This window comes from Colletes latitarsis, chromosome 7 (assembly GCF_051014445.1).
Source record: "Colletes latitarsis isolate SP2378_abdomen chromosome 7, iyColLati1, whole genome shotgun sequence".
Taxonomy (NCBI): domain Eukaryota; kingdom Metazoa; phylum Arthropoda; class Insecta; order Hymenoptera; family Colletidae; genus Colletes; species Colletes latitarsis.
In genome coordinates this window covers 4,473,298-4,488,648 of record NC_135140.1, presented here as the reverse complement: position 1 = coordinate 4,488,648, position 15,351 = coordinate 4,473,298, and the positions used below count along the sequence as shown (strand labels likewise).

Below are 15,351 nucleotides of genomic sequence, written 5' to 3'. Positions count from 1 at the left end.
CGACATTGTATCAGTATAATTTATTTGCATCGAATAATGTATTTTTGCACCGAAACTAAACACTTTTGTTTCATCCGTTTTTGAAATATCGAACGGTTATTAGTATCGTTTATGTGTGATGAAGATGTTACGTTCACTTTTTGTGTTATTTTCAATTGTAATTCGTTGTATCAAAGTGGTCAAAATAGTTTTGGCCAGCTTTTCCGATCAAATACTCCACTGTACATCGATTCTTCTCGTTAGCAATCTTTCCTTTAGAAAATCCATATGATTTTTAAGACACTACGTTCCCAACGAAACAATCCATCTTTGCCTGACGGCCCAAAGGTACATTAATTCAGCTGCGTTTAAGATTTTTCCAATTTCCGCGGATCCTCGGAATAATTCGGCGCGATTAAACTGTTCGAAAACCGCGACGAAGTTGAAATTACAAAGTCACTAGGAGAACAGCCCGCGAAGTCCTCAGTGACCGACATAGCTGAACGTGGCTGATCCTAAGCGACTTTAAATAATTCTTCTCAGGGACTCCGCGCGGCTTCGGAGTATCCGGTCTGGATTATTCAAAGTAGAAAGAAACGACGGCGGCGTGGATCGAGAGATAGCTTCGCAGTGAAGAACGCAAGGACGTAAAAGGAATACGCGATCCTGTGAAATTCTGTATGACCGTGGTCTCTGGTGTCTTTTCGTTCATCCGAGTCGCTCGTTCATTTTACGACGAGTATTGTGCTTTCCACGTTTCGACAAGCTGGGGTCTTGTCTGGTTACAAATATCGATCGCTATTGGCTCGTCCTCGCGTTGGATATCGATACTTTGCGAGGGACGACGTCTCAACACACATTCGAAATTTTAATACGTAAGATAAAACGTACACCTAACATACGTGACAATTTGGCCATCCACTGTATAAGTCGTAACAACGAACACAGTTAAAAGCGGCATTAGGAACGAACTATGAATACGGATCAACAGACTGGACGTTATTTCCGGGTGGAAAATATCACCTGTCCGGTTACCAGAAGGGAAACAATTTCCCCGGGAATTTCCATATTCCCATCACGCAGAATGGGAAAGGAATCGAGCCTCGTAAACAGTCCACGTTGAAGCAGAAACGGTTCGTTTCGGTTGATCCCGAAATCACTTGATTCCAACGAGTGCAACGAGTACCAGGAGCGAATAGGGGTTAAAACTGCACCTCGAAAAAGGGTTGAAGGCGTGGCAGAGAAGTTGGGGAGGGGGCCGAGGCCGATTAAGCGACGAGCGTACCGAACTTATCTGCCCGGCTAAGCTCGAAATCTCCCTCATAAAAGTGGTAACAACCCCTGTTTGGGAAACAATGGTGGCGCTACCAGACTCCTCTCGAGGGTTCGTAAAAGTTTGGATGCTTTGCGGGGAGAACGAAAGGCACAGGCGTATAACGAGGAAAGAGGACCGATAGAGGGCCGCGCTGGCCGAGGCTGAACACCGGCTGGATTCGACTTTAACCACCCCCAAAGGCTATCCAATAAATATTGGCCGCTGGTTATTAGCGTTTTAATTCTGCGGGTCGACGGTGTAACTTAATCCACGTTCGTGGAATCGAAAATGCACCGGAGAAGTCGGTTCGTAAAGAATAAAATAATAGTCGCGGTTGCCAGCTGAACCGGTGAATCCGATGACTTTTCCCCGATCGAATCATTTAAATTGGATAATGCTTGAATGTGGCTTACGTAGAACTATTGCTTTATCGATAATTCATGCAGAGCAATAATAGAAACAGTTTCGCAATTTTTAAATTGAGACATTTGAAAAGAATAAGTCTACGTAATTTTTGTCCAACTTTCTCGGTCCACGAGGAATTTGAGAATTACGGCGCCATGCGCGTTTGCGACGGTCCACCGAGGCCGAGCTTAAAATTTTTAATTCTAATTTTCCCTTCTTAATTGTCCGGTTTCCACTCCTGTACGTTTTCAAAAACTTTCTAATTGCGAGCGCTTCTCTGGAAACCACGTTCCGCCGACGGCCATTAAAAACAACGAAAGTTCTTGTTTGAAATTTTACGCGGCCGTTTCTCCTCTCGCTACACACAAGCGTCGCGTGGCATTTTCCGAGAAAATTACCGGCCACTTTTCCCTCCGTTCCTGATCGTCGATGCATTTTTTTATAGGAATAACTGAACGTCGAATAAGGGGTAGGCGTCATTTGTCACAGCCCCGAGACGCCCCTAGGTGAAGCTTCCCGAAGAAAACAATTAGATGACCTCTCGATGGATTTTATCGACATCCTTCAGCAGAGGAAGCTGCCAGATGGAAGTAAAGTATGAAGCCAGATGGCATCGACGTTTCGCCAAACACAGCGTTTCAGAATTTAATTGGTGAGTCCACAATTTTTCTCCTTGGCCATTCTTCTCGATCGAAGTCACGTCTTCCCATTTCCGTTGATAACGTTTTATTGATCTTTATTCCGTCGCGAAGGGTCCCCGTTCATTTTAAATCTCGGTCGACGAAGCGAACAGGTACAAAATAAAATTGGAAATTCTGTATTAAATTTTTTACAAGTTAAGGCGACTCTTGAATAATACGCGAAAAATCATATCTTTCGTCTCGGTATTTCTGTTATTTTGTTGAAAGTATTACATTTACTCTCCTTATATACAGCCTAATTTCATGACTCTAAATGCAAAGCGATTTACGTATGAAATCGTCTGGCTGTTCGGACCGGTAACCACCGAAAAGAGAATTACGGATTCAGATTATAAATCCGTGTACACGGAAATTGTGAAATGTCACAAAATGGTAAAGGGTCATTTAGTTGGAGTAAAATTAGTTTCGCTAATGAACCAAAACCACGGCTAACTAAATAACCGGCGGTCATCCTTGATAATCGAAAGGCGAGGTTGCTTTGCATATTTACATCCCGTTGTAATTCGAATGTTCGCGAAATTCGGTAGCAAAAGTTAACGGCTACAACTTTTTTACATAAGGTAAATTCCCTTAATTATCCATAAATTATTTGACGCTCGCCACTTAGAATGATAATAGAATTCAGTGAAGAAGTTTTCGACGGTGCAGTAAAAAAATAACTGCCATTTTATCATTTATGCATAAAATTGAAACAAAATTCTTCGCGAGTAATTCGAACTCCTCGACAATGTTTCGCCTCCGTACTATCGGCAAGAAGAAAAGGAAAAAAGTACCGTACGTTTCAGCAATAATTGGACAACTATGGGACCCGTTTGCAATTTTAAATTCTTAAAGTTCGAAACTCCTATTGTCGAAGTCGACAGCGGCGACAGTAAATTGTTAATATAGTACATCAGGAACTTTAACATTTTCTTAAAGTTCAGACAAGAGGAAAACCCAAGTGTCTGATAAAATTTTTACCGGTAAATCGCAAGTTGGTTTGAGAAAAGTTTCTCTCCGAGGCCCATTGACGTCACTGAGTCTTCGAAATCTAAAGCTGGTTGTGTCAACGGACTTTTATCTCGAACTCTTTTGATATCACGTTCTTTCAGGCCTTGTCGGGATTCACACATTCGACTTCTCTGTCTGCCGCGAACTTATCGCGAAATTTTTTCCATTCACCGTTCTCTCGCCAACGAAGCACATTGGTTCCGCGAGCAATTGTGAAAGAATATTTTCCAATTTCATTGCCGGTGGAAAAACAATGAATTCTATTAGTTCCGATAATCGAGGTTCTGCCATAAATAATTTCGCGGTACGGTTTATTTATTAAATTCGAAGTATTCAACGTAAATCGTGTAACTCTCGGTAGCTGATAATGGCTTTCAAGCTAATGCGGCGTTAAATAAATAAACAAAAGCAAAACATGTCGGACTTAAGGCTTTACATCAAACGCGGCTTGATATACATTTACATAGCGCGTCATTGCCGATGGACGTGTCCGGCGCGTCGTCGTTCGCGTTATTTTTCTTTTTTTTTCGTCAAAGGGAATATCGAATCTCTTCGAGTAGTCGACGAAGCGGCGGGGCAAGGAAGGAAAGTCGGAATCTTAGTCTCAAAGCCTGAAATCTCATCTTTCGACAGTCGCGAGCGTCAAACAGTTCCTCCTCTCTAGTGCTTTACAGCTTTTCCCGACCAGCCGAGTTTATCTGCTCTGCTTGTGACACATTGGTGAAGAACTCGTACGACTAACTTGCTCCCCGAACGTCCTACCTTTCACAGAAATTGTGTGCGCCAAATGGGAAACGTATACGCAACTACACGCGACGGTAGAATTCTTCTCGAGATTAAATTCTAACAAGAGGGACGCTTTCATCCCTCCAGTGTGGACCATGGTAGATAAAAAGAAAATAGAATTAACGTTTTGAGATGGTCCTTTGTAAGATTCATGAAATTCGGAGATTGTCGATCGCGTAATGTTCCTTGTTAGGCCATTTTCATAATCACCGGTACGAATATAGTTAAAAGGAGATTGGTGTCTAGCAGTCGTCAACAGCAAGAGAAGATAAAGATTTAAAGGTTTTCGTCGCGCGGAACGCGTAATCGCGACGGGATCGTTTCTCTGGAATTATTCGTGGCAGTCGTTGCGCTTTCCTCGGGGAAAGGAGAAACTTTCTCGCGCGTTGCAATAATGCAGTCGTCAAGGACTAATTCTTATAGCCTGAAGAGGAAACGAGCGAGACGGAGACGGAGCTTTGGAATTTTAATTACATAGAGGCGGCCTCAAGAAGGAGGCAAAAGACGGGGGAAGCTTTTTTCATTAAGATTACACTCGACCAAGTGCACCCTCTCTTTCTCTCTCTAAACAAAATGTTCGTTTTCCTGTTATGTCGAGCCAAGACGGGAACGGTCGGTGAGAATGAAACAAAGTACACGAGGCGAGAGAAAAGGGCAGGCGGTAGAAGAAGAAAAGAACGGGGAATGCACGCGTATAAAACAGAGGGCGAGTAGCTAGGTATTTCAAAGATGAGAGACCACTTTGCGCTCAGAAGGAACTCCTTTACTTTCACGGCTTACTAAATGCACGAGGTATGCTCGAAGGAGGAACCAGGCATCCGGGGCAAAGAATAAGAGGAAAAAAGAAAACTGCGGCAAGAATGAATGGAAAAAGGGGAGGAAAGTGGTAGAAATGGGTCTCTTCTGTCCAAAACCAGCGACGATTCCACGCTTTCCCTGTCGGGAAGATTTATACGCCGCTCCGTGCGGCCTATCTAACCGCGAAACTGCGTAATTAAATTAGCGATACGTCGTGTAATTCGGTAATTAACGACCCACAGCTTAGCGTCGATAGATCAACGTGAAATCGTCGGAAGAACAGAAGGGGCCCAGAATTAAAATTATTTGAAAACAGTTACCAAATGATTTGGTCTCCATATGATCGATAATTTTAATTTTAATAAAGCGTAACAACAGAATAGAAGATATAGAAGAATTTGTGTAAATATTAATATTTACAAAAAAATAATTCATAATAAATAGACACAAATATGGAAATTCCAATATTAAATTATATTCGTCGAAGATAGAAAATAAACAACGGACCTTTAGTCCTACGACATAATTACGGACTGAAGGAATAAAACATTGCATCCAACTCACCAATCGTTGACTATGACGAAGGAATCAGCGACGAAATTGTCTAAGCAGTTTTCGATTCGATTCGGATATGCAAACACGAGATATAGAAACACTGCAGAAAATAAGAAACAAATTTCGTCTATCATAAAAATTATAGATATTCCATAATTTTATATATGAAAGACTCCACGTCCAAAACTCAGCACAAGTTTTTGATAATATACAACATTTTTAACTGGTAACAAAATTTGAAAATATCATTTTCTTTCTAAATGTGCATAGAATAAAGTAAGGTGGTACTTACATTGTTTATTTGTAGACTTTCACCCAATTCCTTTCCAGCGGTGCACTGACTCTAATAACGGTAACGAATTATTTTTATTTAGAATAGAAAAAGTTATAAAAAGTATAACAAAATTATGAGAGCATAGTAGATTAACACGACCGAAAATCAAAATCGGCAAACAAATGACTCTAATGTCGGGATTCATAAAGCATAAAGAGCCACGATGCTCTGGAAAGTATTTGCAAATGGGCGATATACACTGACTCGATCTTCGCGTGTGTCTAAAATGTAAACGGAACTCTATGCGAAGCAACTGTATTTCGAAAAATAAAACTTTTACGAACCAAGCACTGACTCTATTAACCGCATTGCACGCGATTACCAAACTGTCTGAAAGAAAAAAGCTATTAAACACTCAGGTAAGCTCGATAAGAAGACATAAAACGTTTATATACTCACGTCACTTGAATTTGTAATCCTTTCGATTCGAAAGCATAATGGTGTCAAATGCGTGGCGGTAGTGTTACACGTGCTTCGATTGCAATCATGGGCTGTAGCAGAAATAAAACATAAATTTCGATCAGATGCATTATAATAAACGTATGACGAAGCTTAATAGTAGCGATTAGAAGTAAAGATAAACGTTTAGAAGAAAAAAATACGTACTTAATTAAACGTGAAACTGTCAACGATCAACACGAAGCACTAGCACAAAGCACACTAACCGTTAACCAATGGGAATTAATGTGGTGGGGGTTGAGGTAAGGCAGTCACGTAGTTAGACGTCTTGACACTCTGTATGTTTTCGAAGTAGAGGTTAAACCTTACATCTCAAACAACATTGACGATGCATAGAGTAATTGCGGCTGTATAATAAATACAGAAAGATACCAGACAAACATATTAATTATTTAATGATTTATTATCGTTACACTTACGTAACATCACAATACGAAGTAACCAGTGTCTGACACTTCTCGAACATAAAATATCGATTCTCACTAGATTTACGTAAAAATCTTCTTGATTCTTAGTCGATAATATTGGGATTGACGCACTAATGGTAAGAACGACGAACACACTATTAGTCTGTAGTATAGGCATAAACGAAGTATAACATAGAGGTCACAACCAATATTTTTTCGTAACCCGCGAAGTAAGGCCACAGACGATGCACAGTGTAGACGCGTAAAATAATACTCTTTCGTGTCACACGCCAAGGAGTTCGTGAACCTAACTTCAAGGCGAAGTCGAGAGGCCGGCGATTCAGTATATAAACACAGCCCGACCGAGTCTTCAAAACGTATCAAGTGCATCGAATCTGTTCCTGGCTTAGTAATGCTACCAATGGTAAGAACAAAATCACGTTAAAAGAATATTCTAAAGCACATAAGAAATAGGCATTGACGAGTAATAGACTAGAACAGTTATTTGATGGGAGTCAGAGTCTTACAAAGTAAAATACGAACATCGTGAAAAAGTAATGTTTTCGTGTATTCTGTATTATTCACAGAATTTATATAAAAGCATCGATTAAAATTTCGATCGAAAATTAACATATTTACATATCATTAAGTACATATTTCGATCGACCGAAATACTTATGAATAACATGATATATCGACATTGCATCTTTAAGAGACAGTATCGAATCTATCGAATGTATCGAAAGACGGATGCTACGCATTGTGACGTCACGAAGTGTAACGGTCATGAATCATTTTGTAATTAATATGTTTGGTATCTTTCTGTGTTTATTTGACAGCCGCAGTTTCTAAATGTATCGTCAACGTTATCCGAGATGCAAGGTTTAACCTTTCCTTCGAAAATACAAACCGAAAGTCGAGATGATGGAATACGTGACTAACTTACCCTAACCCCCACCACATTAATTCCCATTGGTTAACGGTTAGTGTGCTTTGTGCTTGTGCTTCGTGCTGATCGTTGACAGTTTCACGTTTAATTAAGTACGTATTTTTTTCTTCTAAACATTTATCTTTACTTCTAATCGCTACTATTAAGCTTCGTCATACGTTTATTATAATGCATCTGATCGAAATTTATGTTTTATTTCTGCTACAGCCCATGATTGCAATCGAAGCACGTGTAACACTACCGCCACGCAATCGACACCATTATGCTTTCGAATCGAAAGGATTTGAAATTCAAGTGACGTGAGTATATAAACGGTTTATGTCTTCTTATCGAGTTTACCTGAGTGTTTAACAGTTTTTTCTCTTTCAGACAGTTTGGTAATCGCGTGCAATGCGGTTAATAGAGTCAGTGCTTGGTTCGTAAAAGTTTTATTTTTCGAAATACAGTTGCTTTGCATAGAGTTCCGTTTACATTTTAGACACACGCGAAGATCGAGTCAGTGTATATCGCCCATTTGCAAATACTTTCCAGAGCATCGTGGCTCTTTATGCTTTATGAATCTCGACATTAGAGTCATTTGTTTGCCGATTTTGATTTTCGGTCGTGTTAATCTACTATGCTCTCATATTTTTGTTATACTTTTTATAACTTTTTCTATTCTAAATAAAAATTATTCGTTACCGGTATTAGAGTCAGTGCACCGCTGAAAAGAAATTGGGTGAAAGTCTACAAATAAACAATGTAAGTACCACCTTACTTTATTCTATGCACGTTTAGAAAGAAAAAGATATTTTTAAATTTTGTTATCAGTAAAAAATTTTGTAAATTATCAGAAACCTGTGCTCAGTTTTGGACGTGGAGTCTTTCATATATAAAATTATGGAATATCTATAATTTATACGATAGATCATTTTTTTTTTTGTTTTCTACATTTTCTGTATATCTCATGGTTGCATACCCGAATTGGTAAGTTGGATGCAATGTTTTATTCCTCCAGTCCGTAATTATATCGTAAAACACGAGATTGGAATTTTCATATTTGTGTCTATTTATTATTAAAGTTGTTACGGTATATAGTATTTTGTTAAATCCTGAAAATTTTAAATAATTAATGTATAGTTTCGTAAATATTTTGGATTCATTAAAACCATCAAAGTTTGCTTCCAATGATTGTTTATAATTTGATATGTAAAAAGCGTTAGTTTTGAATCGGAACACGGAAACAGCGCGAAGCTCAATTTTACGTGTTCATGTTTTGTTCGTCGTGCCGGAGAATACGTTTTTGTCATTTTTTCACCGATAACGCGAAGTATTTTCATCGGTGTACTGGATGCAATTGAACAGTTCCAAACCTTTTCATCGCGTGCTGAAAGAATTTGAAAATTGTACTGAATTGTCCATCCCAAAGCCAGTTTAACCGGCATGATGTTAAGCCGAGCGAAATACCTTCCCTCGGAATGACATTGCAAATTTTTGGCCCTCGAATTATTCCATAACCACTCGGAACGGAATTAAAGTACCATTGTACTGCAATGTAACTTTTTCCATGTTGCGTCGCTTCCCATTATTATTTGCATTAATTTGTAATGGTCGAGTTTGCGTAAGAAGGTTTTTAATTGTGTTCCCATCTATCACGTATGCACAAATTATCGTCTTTAAGAAAGATTTCGGGTGATAGTTGCATGGATTTAGTCAATAAATACACTGAATATGATTTAAAGGTTACGTATGCAAAGTTTAAGAGTTATCGCCCAGAATGGAATTATTATCGAAAATACATTCAAATTTATTCCACGTTGTTCGTCGTTTATTTAATGCAGGGTCAAATTAATGTCTCCTCTTGAAAAATTCAGAAGTCTTCCCCTTTAGAGAGTCACGTGCTTTATTGCTGGATCGTAAAAATATAGAGGAACCATTCTCCCAGCAGATTCTCTTTTATGGGAAATTATGATGTAACAATATACATCGCGAATTTTGTTTGCAAATTGAAATTGGAACAGTCCCAACAATAGAGATTTCCCTCGAGGCAAAACGAAAGTTACCATCGCATTTTGTAGAATTTTTAAAAATAGAAATTCATGAGGTCAAAATTGATGCATTTGTATTGAATACCAGTTAGTTTAGGTTGAAGCACTAGGAAACGTACAAAATTTCGATCGATCGCATGGTTTTCAAGAGGACACGCGTTACAACTATTTTTACTTGCTTCTTTGTGCCTAATTCATCTCAAATTTCGATAAAATATCATATTCTCCGTAAGAAAACGTATCATATACGGTTTGAAGTTAATAGTTACCGAGATACTATTAAAATAATTTATCTTGTTGGCAAACGCGTTCAGTCAACGTGACTGTCAACATAATTAATAGATCAACTTTGTTCACGAAAGTAGATGATGTTTGTAAACACAGTGTTTGTTAGATGAAGAGACAAGGTTCTCGATCGCTCATAAGCTAATTATGCGCATGCATTAACTGTAATATACAACAGTTTTTTTCTTAACGACTTTATTCGTCAAACAAAGACCAAGAAAAACAATGCACAAGAGAAAGTGTACTAAATAGGGTGAGTTTTCTTCTCCGTAGTGTACTGAATTCGCTACGAAATTATGTCCGCGTGCTTTGGAAGACCCTGACATAGATCCAACAAGATCTGTAACCTTACGTTGTACAACGCGAACAGGGGATCGATGACCCGTGATCCGCGAAGAAAGAAAAATCGTTAACAGCACACGGCTGATTCGTGACGAGTATTCGATTGCTCGCGGCATTTCGCGGGTGGAAAACGAGGAAAAGAAGAGGGAGGGTTCGTAAACGCGATGTATTTCCGTTCGACTGATTATCCCAGGCGGGGCACCTGGTTTTTCGGAACCGAACGAAAATTAATCGTATTTACGGCTGCCCGCCGCCAACGCCATGAATAATGCACATCCAGAATTCACGAATGTTCAATTTATGCCGTGGAAACGCAACGACAGAAGCAGAGGGGAGGGTTTCGAGTCTTACGCGTCGGGAAATCGATCTCGTTGCGGGATGAGGCTTCTCTTTTTCACGACGATCCATCATGACACCGCTGTTTGGCCTGTCTACCGGGTCAACAAATCACCGGTCACTTTTCGCCTGTGTTCGCGAAACTGTTCGAGCCCCGTGCCCGATTCGTTTCGTCCTTCTTCCATCGTTTGGAGCACATTAGCGAAAAACTAGGCCAGGGGGGAACTAGATGCAGTGACGATTCGCGAATGAGCAACGACAATTCTGAGTTATCGTATCGATCCACCGTGTTAAGAGATCATGCTGCAGGATTGCGAATGTCACAAATTTTATTTCTTTAATTATACCATTTTATACGCCGCGTCGACCGCGAAGTTATTAGCGGCATTTCTACTCTATTAACGTGTTTTTCCATTCTATTTCTTACCGGAGCATTAATTTAATTCTAATTTTGTTAATTAAATCGCCTTTGGTATGGATGTTCCGAATTTAGAATCCCATCAGCTTTTTCCGTGACCAACTGTATATTTTCAGAATCTGTTGGCAGGTAACCCACGCGGACAGTTGAAACGGTCTATTCGGTTCGCTGTTTAATCGATCGTTCGATAAAGAATAAATCGATAGAAACACGATACAAAAGATAACACGAAAAAAAAGCGAGAGGAAACTAGTATGCTTTGTATAGGAAAAATTGGTCAAAAGCACGTCTGGGTACGTTTTCGTTCGCTGCTTGGACGAAATAGAAAATAAAAAAAATGTAGCCACCGGTATCCAGACCAATGAAATATCTATCTAAGGTAATGAACAAGCGACACGACGTTCGTCAATATGGATCGCGGATAAAAACCGACTTTATTGAACCATTAATTCAGCGTCTGCAAATATAGGTACTACTCGCGATAGAAAATGTTTGTTGCCTAAGTGTTGAAATATGTGTAGTATACCCGAACTGTCCGAAACGACTTTCTACAGTTTCTTTAATCGTGATATTAACAGCAAGTAAATGAAAAATATTGCTGTTAGAAGACAAAATTGTATCACTAAAAAGAAATTCATATTTTATAAATCGGAGGTAAACAATTTCGGTCTTCTTTACCAAACTGCTGATATTATAAACGTTTGAAATCATCGTTCGATCGACGCATCGCAGAAAAGGCTGGAGTTTTGCATTAATTCGAAACGAGATTACGAGCACTCTCGACGCAAAGCCGAATTAACCTAACCTAATTAGAATCGACCGGTGGGCCGATAAGACCCCGCGATTAACCTTCATTTAATTTTCAAATTAACTCCAGACGATCGGCGATGAGCATTAATTTGGCCGATATTCGGGCCGCGGCAGGCGCGATTGATCGGCGTTAAGCTCGATCAAACAGCGAATCGTCGCGAATGTACGGGGAAAAAATCAATCGTACCAATCGAGGCGATGCGACGCGACGGTCCGATCCGGACGGGAAATGTTGGAAAAATTGATAGCGTTCCATTCGACGCGTTTTCTGCGTTTGATGCTGGCTTTCAGAGGAAATTTAGAAATAACAGGTCGACGTTCGACAGGGGATAGGAAGCGATAGAGGCGAGCGCGGCGCCAAGCGACCCTTAATCTAACGAGTATCTACGAGCAAAACGAATCAAGCAGACGGGATTATTGCCTGTACGCGACGATCCGTGGTTCCCGTCAAATGATTATGATCATCGATTAGCATAAATTTCTCCCGTTTCTTTCATACCGCTTCTCTCCTCTTTCCCTTTTTCGTCTTTGGTCTCTTTCGGGTGTTTAACCGGGCGATCGATTTTCAAAACTTTTACATTCGCCGACCCGCTTGCCTCGACGATCACGCAACGCGCAGAAGATTTTATCGAGAATCGCTGAATCCGGAGAATCGTTGATTACTGCTTTCAGCTACGTTTCGCAACTTTTACCCGGCACCGCAATCGTCCATGAACGCGAATTAAAAACGCGAATCCACGAGGTTATTAAAAATATAGTTCCCGCTTCTATACAGGGCGTCCCATTTAAGTTGAGATGGTAAAAAGTCTCGAAGGCATGCGATTTAAAACAAACATACTGATACAAATGGCACTACTAATCTTGTAGTGCCTCTGTCATCTTGTCTTTTTTTGTCATAAGTCTATATTTTTTATTTTGGAATCATATTCTACGCAAAAAACGCACAAACTTTGTTTGAAACATTTTTTTGCGAGTTCAATATTTCTTAATATATTTAAATACTCGTATTTGGATTGGGAACAGCTGTATATAATACGCGATTTGCATTGTTTTCACTTGTGCGTGTTGCATAAATTGTTTAACAATACGGTAAAATATACTACGTAAAATTAATAGATTCTTCAATGTTTCGTCCTGATTCATCATAAAAAAGATTTATTTCAATTTTTTTTTACAACTGTTACATATTCCATTGTTACAAACTTATCCTGTTTTGATAGCACATTGCAAGATACATTTTCTGGATCTCAAGTTACTAATAACACTTGAAGATGTAAGTTCTCCAGATGTGGTATCAGCATAAATTTTAAAAAATATTTCGCTACGTATCTTAAAAAATATTGAACTTACAAAAAAATGTTTCAAACAAAAGTTGTGCATTTTAAAAAAAAAAGGTAAGATGTCCTTGAAATAATCTTGAAACCATCCACGCATTAAAGAACTAGTAGTGCCATTTGACTCCCCATTCGAAACACTAAAGGACACGTGTCAGTTTGTTTCTTTTAAATCGCGTGTCTTTGAGATTTTTTAAAATCTAAACTTAAATGGGACAGCCTGTATATTCCTTACGATACACGAGATTTCTTAAACTTTCGTAAACAATATTTCTACTCTTAAACGGTACTATAAACGTGTAATAATTTTATTTGAAGAGATGTTTCCATACATTTTCGAATACGATAAATGCATGTCCATTTTCCACGTTCGATTGTTCCAAAGTAATGGCGATACATTCATGATTCAACTTGAAAGCACATTTACAAACATTCGATGCATTCATATCTGGCGCTGTCGAAAATATAAAACAATCATTCATTTATATCTCGAATAATACAGCTATACATTCGAAAATGAATGGGAATTGACGGTCATCGCGATACACGCTTTCTAAAATAAAGTATTATCGCGTAAATTGTGTACAGTACCTTTCGACTCGTATAGAAATAATTTTTGCTGGTCAAGGTCATTTGAAGATATCGTGTGTAATTAAATTTATGTTTTTATGAGTTAACCGCTTGAAATGCCTGGTTTAACTCGCGTTAATGGAAAAATGCAATATCAGTAAGCACTTTTATTGATTCAATGTCTGTTGTGCCGCAACGGAACAGGACATAAAATATTTTCAAACCTCTTTTCCATTATTCTAGAGACTTTGAATAATTCTTTAGCGTCTTTGTGCATCTTAAGGCTCTTCGATGGGGAAATATCTTTTGGATTCTTACGCAAAATCATGCTATGTAAGTAGCTTTTCGTCAGTCTGTCGTACATTGATAAAACCGTATCAAGGAAATTCTTCTTCGTAAGTAATCTGATATTCTTACTAGTATCGAATTCTCTTCCTTTTGCGATAGCATATTCATACACGGTGAAGAAACAGCATATGACCCGAAATCTTATTTTATTCACCCGACGGAATTTTTTTAATAATTTTAGTGGCAGTCAAATCGTTAATAGATCCCTGTTGCATTAGTATCATGGTGGAATCACTGTTGCTTCTTCGTTTTGCGCGATCGTAGAGGGATTATTAACTTACAAACGACGAATTAAGATAACAGATTGCTGGAGTGGGAAAGAGAGGCACGAGTAAGATAGAGATCGCGCAGATATTTAGTCCTGAGGGGAACATGCTGATGTCTGTGTCCAAACGTTTCGTTTTGATCGATTGTCACAAGCACGCTAGGCGCACTCGAGCGCCCCAGCAAGGCATCTACATTTTCGTGCCAGGTTCTCTAATCGCGACCGTTGTATATTTATTGGACGATCGTTATTGCGGAAACGACGATTTGTCATGGAGCAGAGTATTAATTACACGGGAGTCCCCTTTGTACAGATAACGGAGGCAAAGGGCCGCGACGTCGTCGTCAGAGACGCGAGACAACCTGTTTGAATAGAAATTGGCCTTCGAAATGGGAACCAGGACTCGAGCAACTTCCTAAAATTAATTGCTACAGCGTTCGTAACGCGTGTGCCGGAACGCGTGGGTGTTTTGAATCGAAATCGCGATCTCCGTGACTCGCGGAGCACGACTCGCGGATATCGTTGGCGAAATTACCTCTATTGCTAAACGCAATTTTAGTAAGGATCCTCTTTCTAGATGAGAAGACGCTTTTTTAAACCTTAAGGAACACGGAAAGTACACTGACGATAAATTCTCGTATTCGCGACGCGACGACGCAAGGATAAAGAACCGGAAGTTTCGGATTTTAAAAAGCGCTGAGAATCTTTATTGGCGTTGGTTAACGAAACGTCGGCTCGGGGACAGTTTCAGGCTTGGAATTTTTACGCCGTACCTTTACGATGTAACTTTTCATATCGGCTATAAAACTCCGCGGTTATATAAAATATGGGCTACGGGACGAAATTTTTTACCCTCCGGAAACGTTTTTCTTTTCTTTTTCTACCCTAGACGCCGCTCGAGCGTCGCGGTTAAACGAGAGCCTGGTCTCTCGTTCGGT

General features: G+C 39.4%; 2 protein-coding genes and 1 long non-coding RNA gene across 3 annotated transcripts in view; 1 reads left to right on the top strand and 2 right to left on the bottom strand.

Annotated features, from left to right (window-relative positions):
• The window catches only part of Cbs (cystathionine beta-synthase), a 378,127-nt gene that overhangs the window by 69,389 nt on the left and 293,387 nt on the right, over window positions 1-15,351 (top strand). The gene's annotated exons all lie outside the window — the stretch shown is intronic.
• LOC143343287 (zwei Ig domain protein zig-8) overlaps window positions 1-15,351 on the bottom strand; it is a 105,599-nt gene that overhangs the window by 62,106 nt on the left and 28,142 nt on the right. The gene's annotated exons all lie outside the window — the stretch shown is intronic.
• LOC143343288 (uncharacterized) lies at window positions 6,072-6,496 on the bottom strand. Its single transcript, XR_013079942.1, has 3 exons — window positions 6,470-6,496; window positions 6,263-6,354; window positions 6,072-6,189 (listed from the first exon to the last, which is right to left on the bottom strand). It is a non-coding gene; the product is annotated as an uncharacterized LOC143343288 (long non-coding RNA).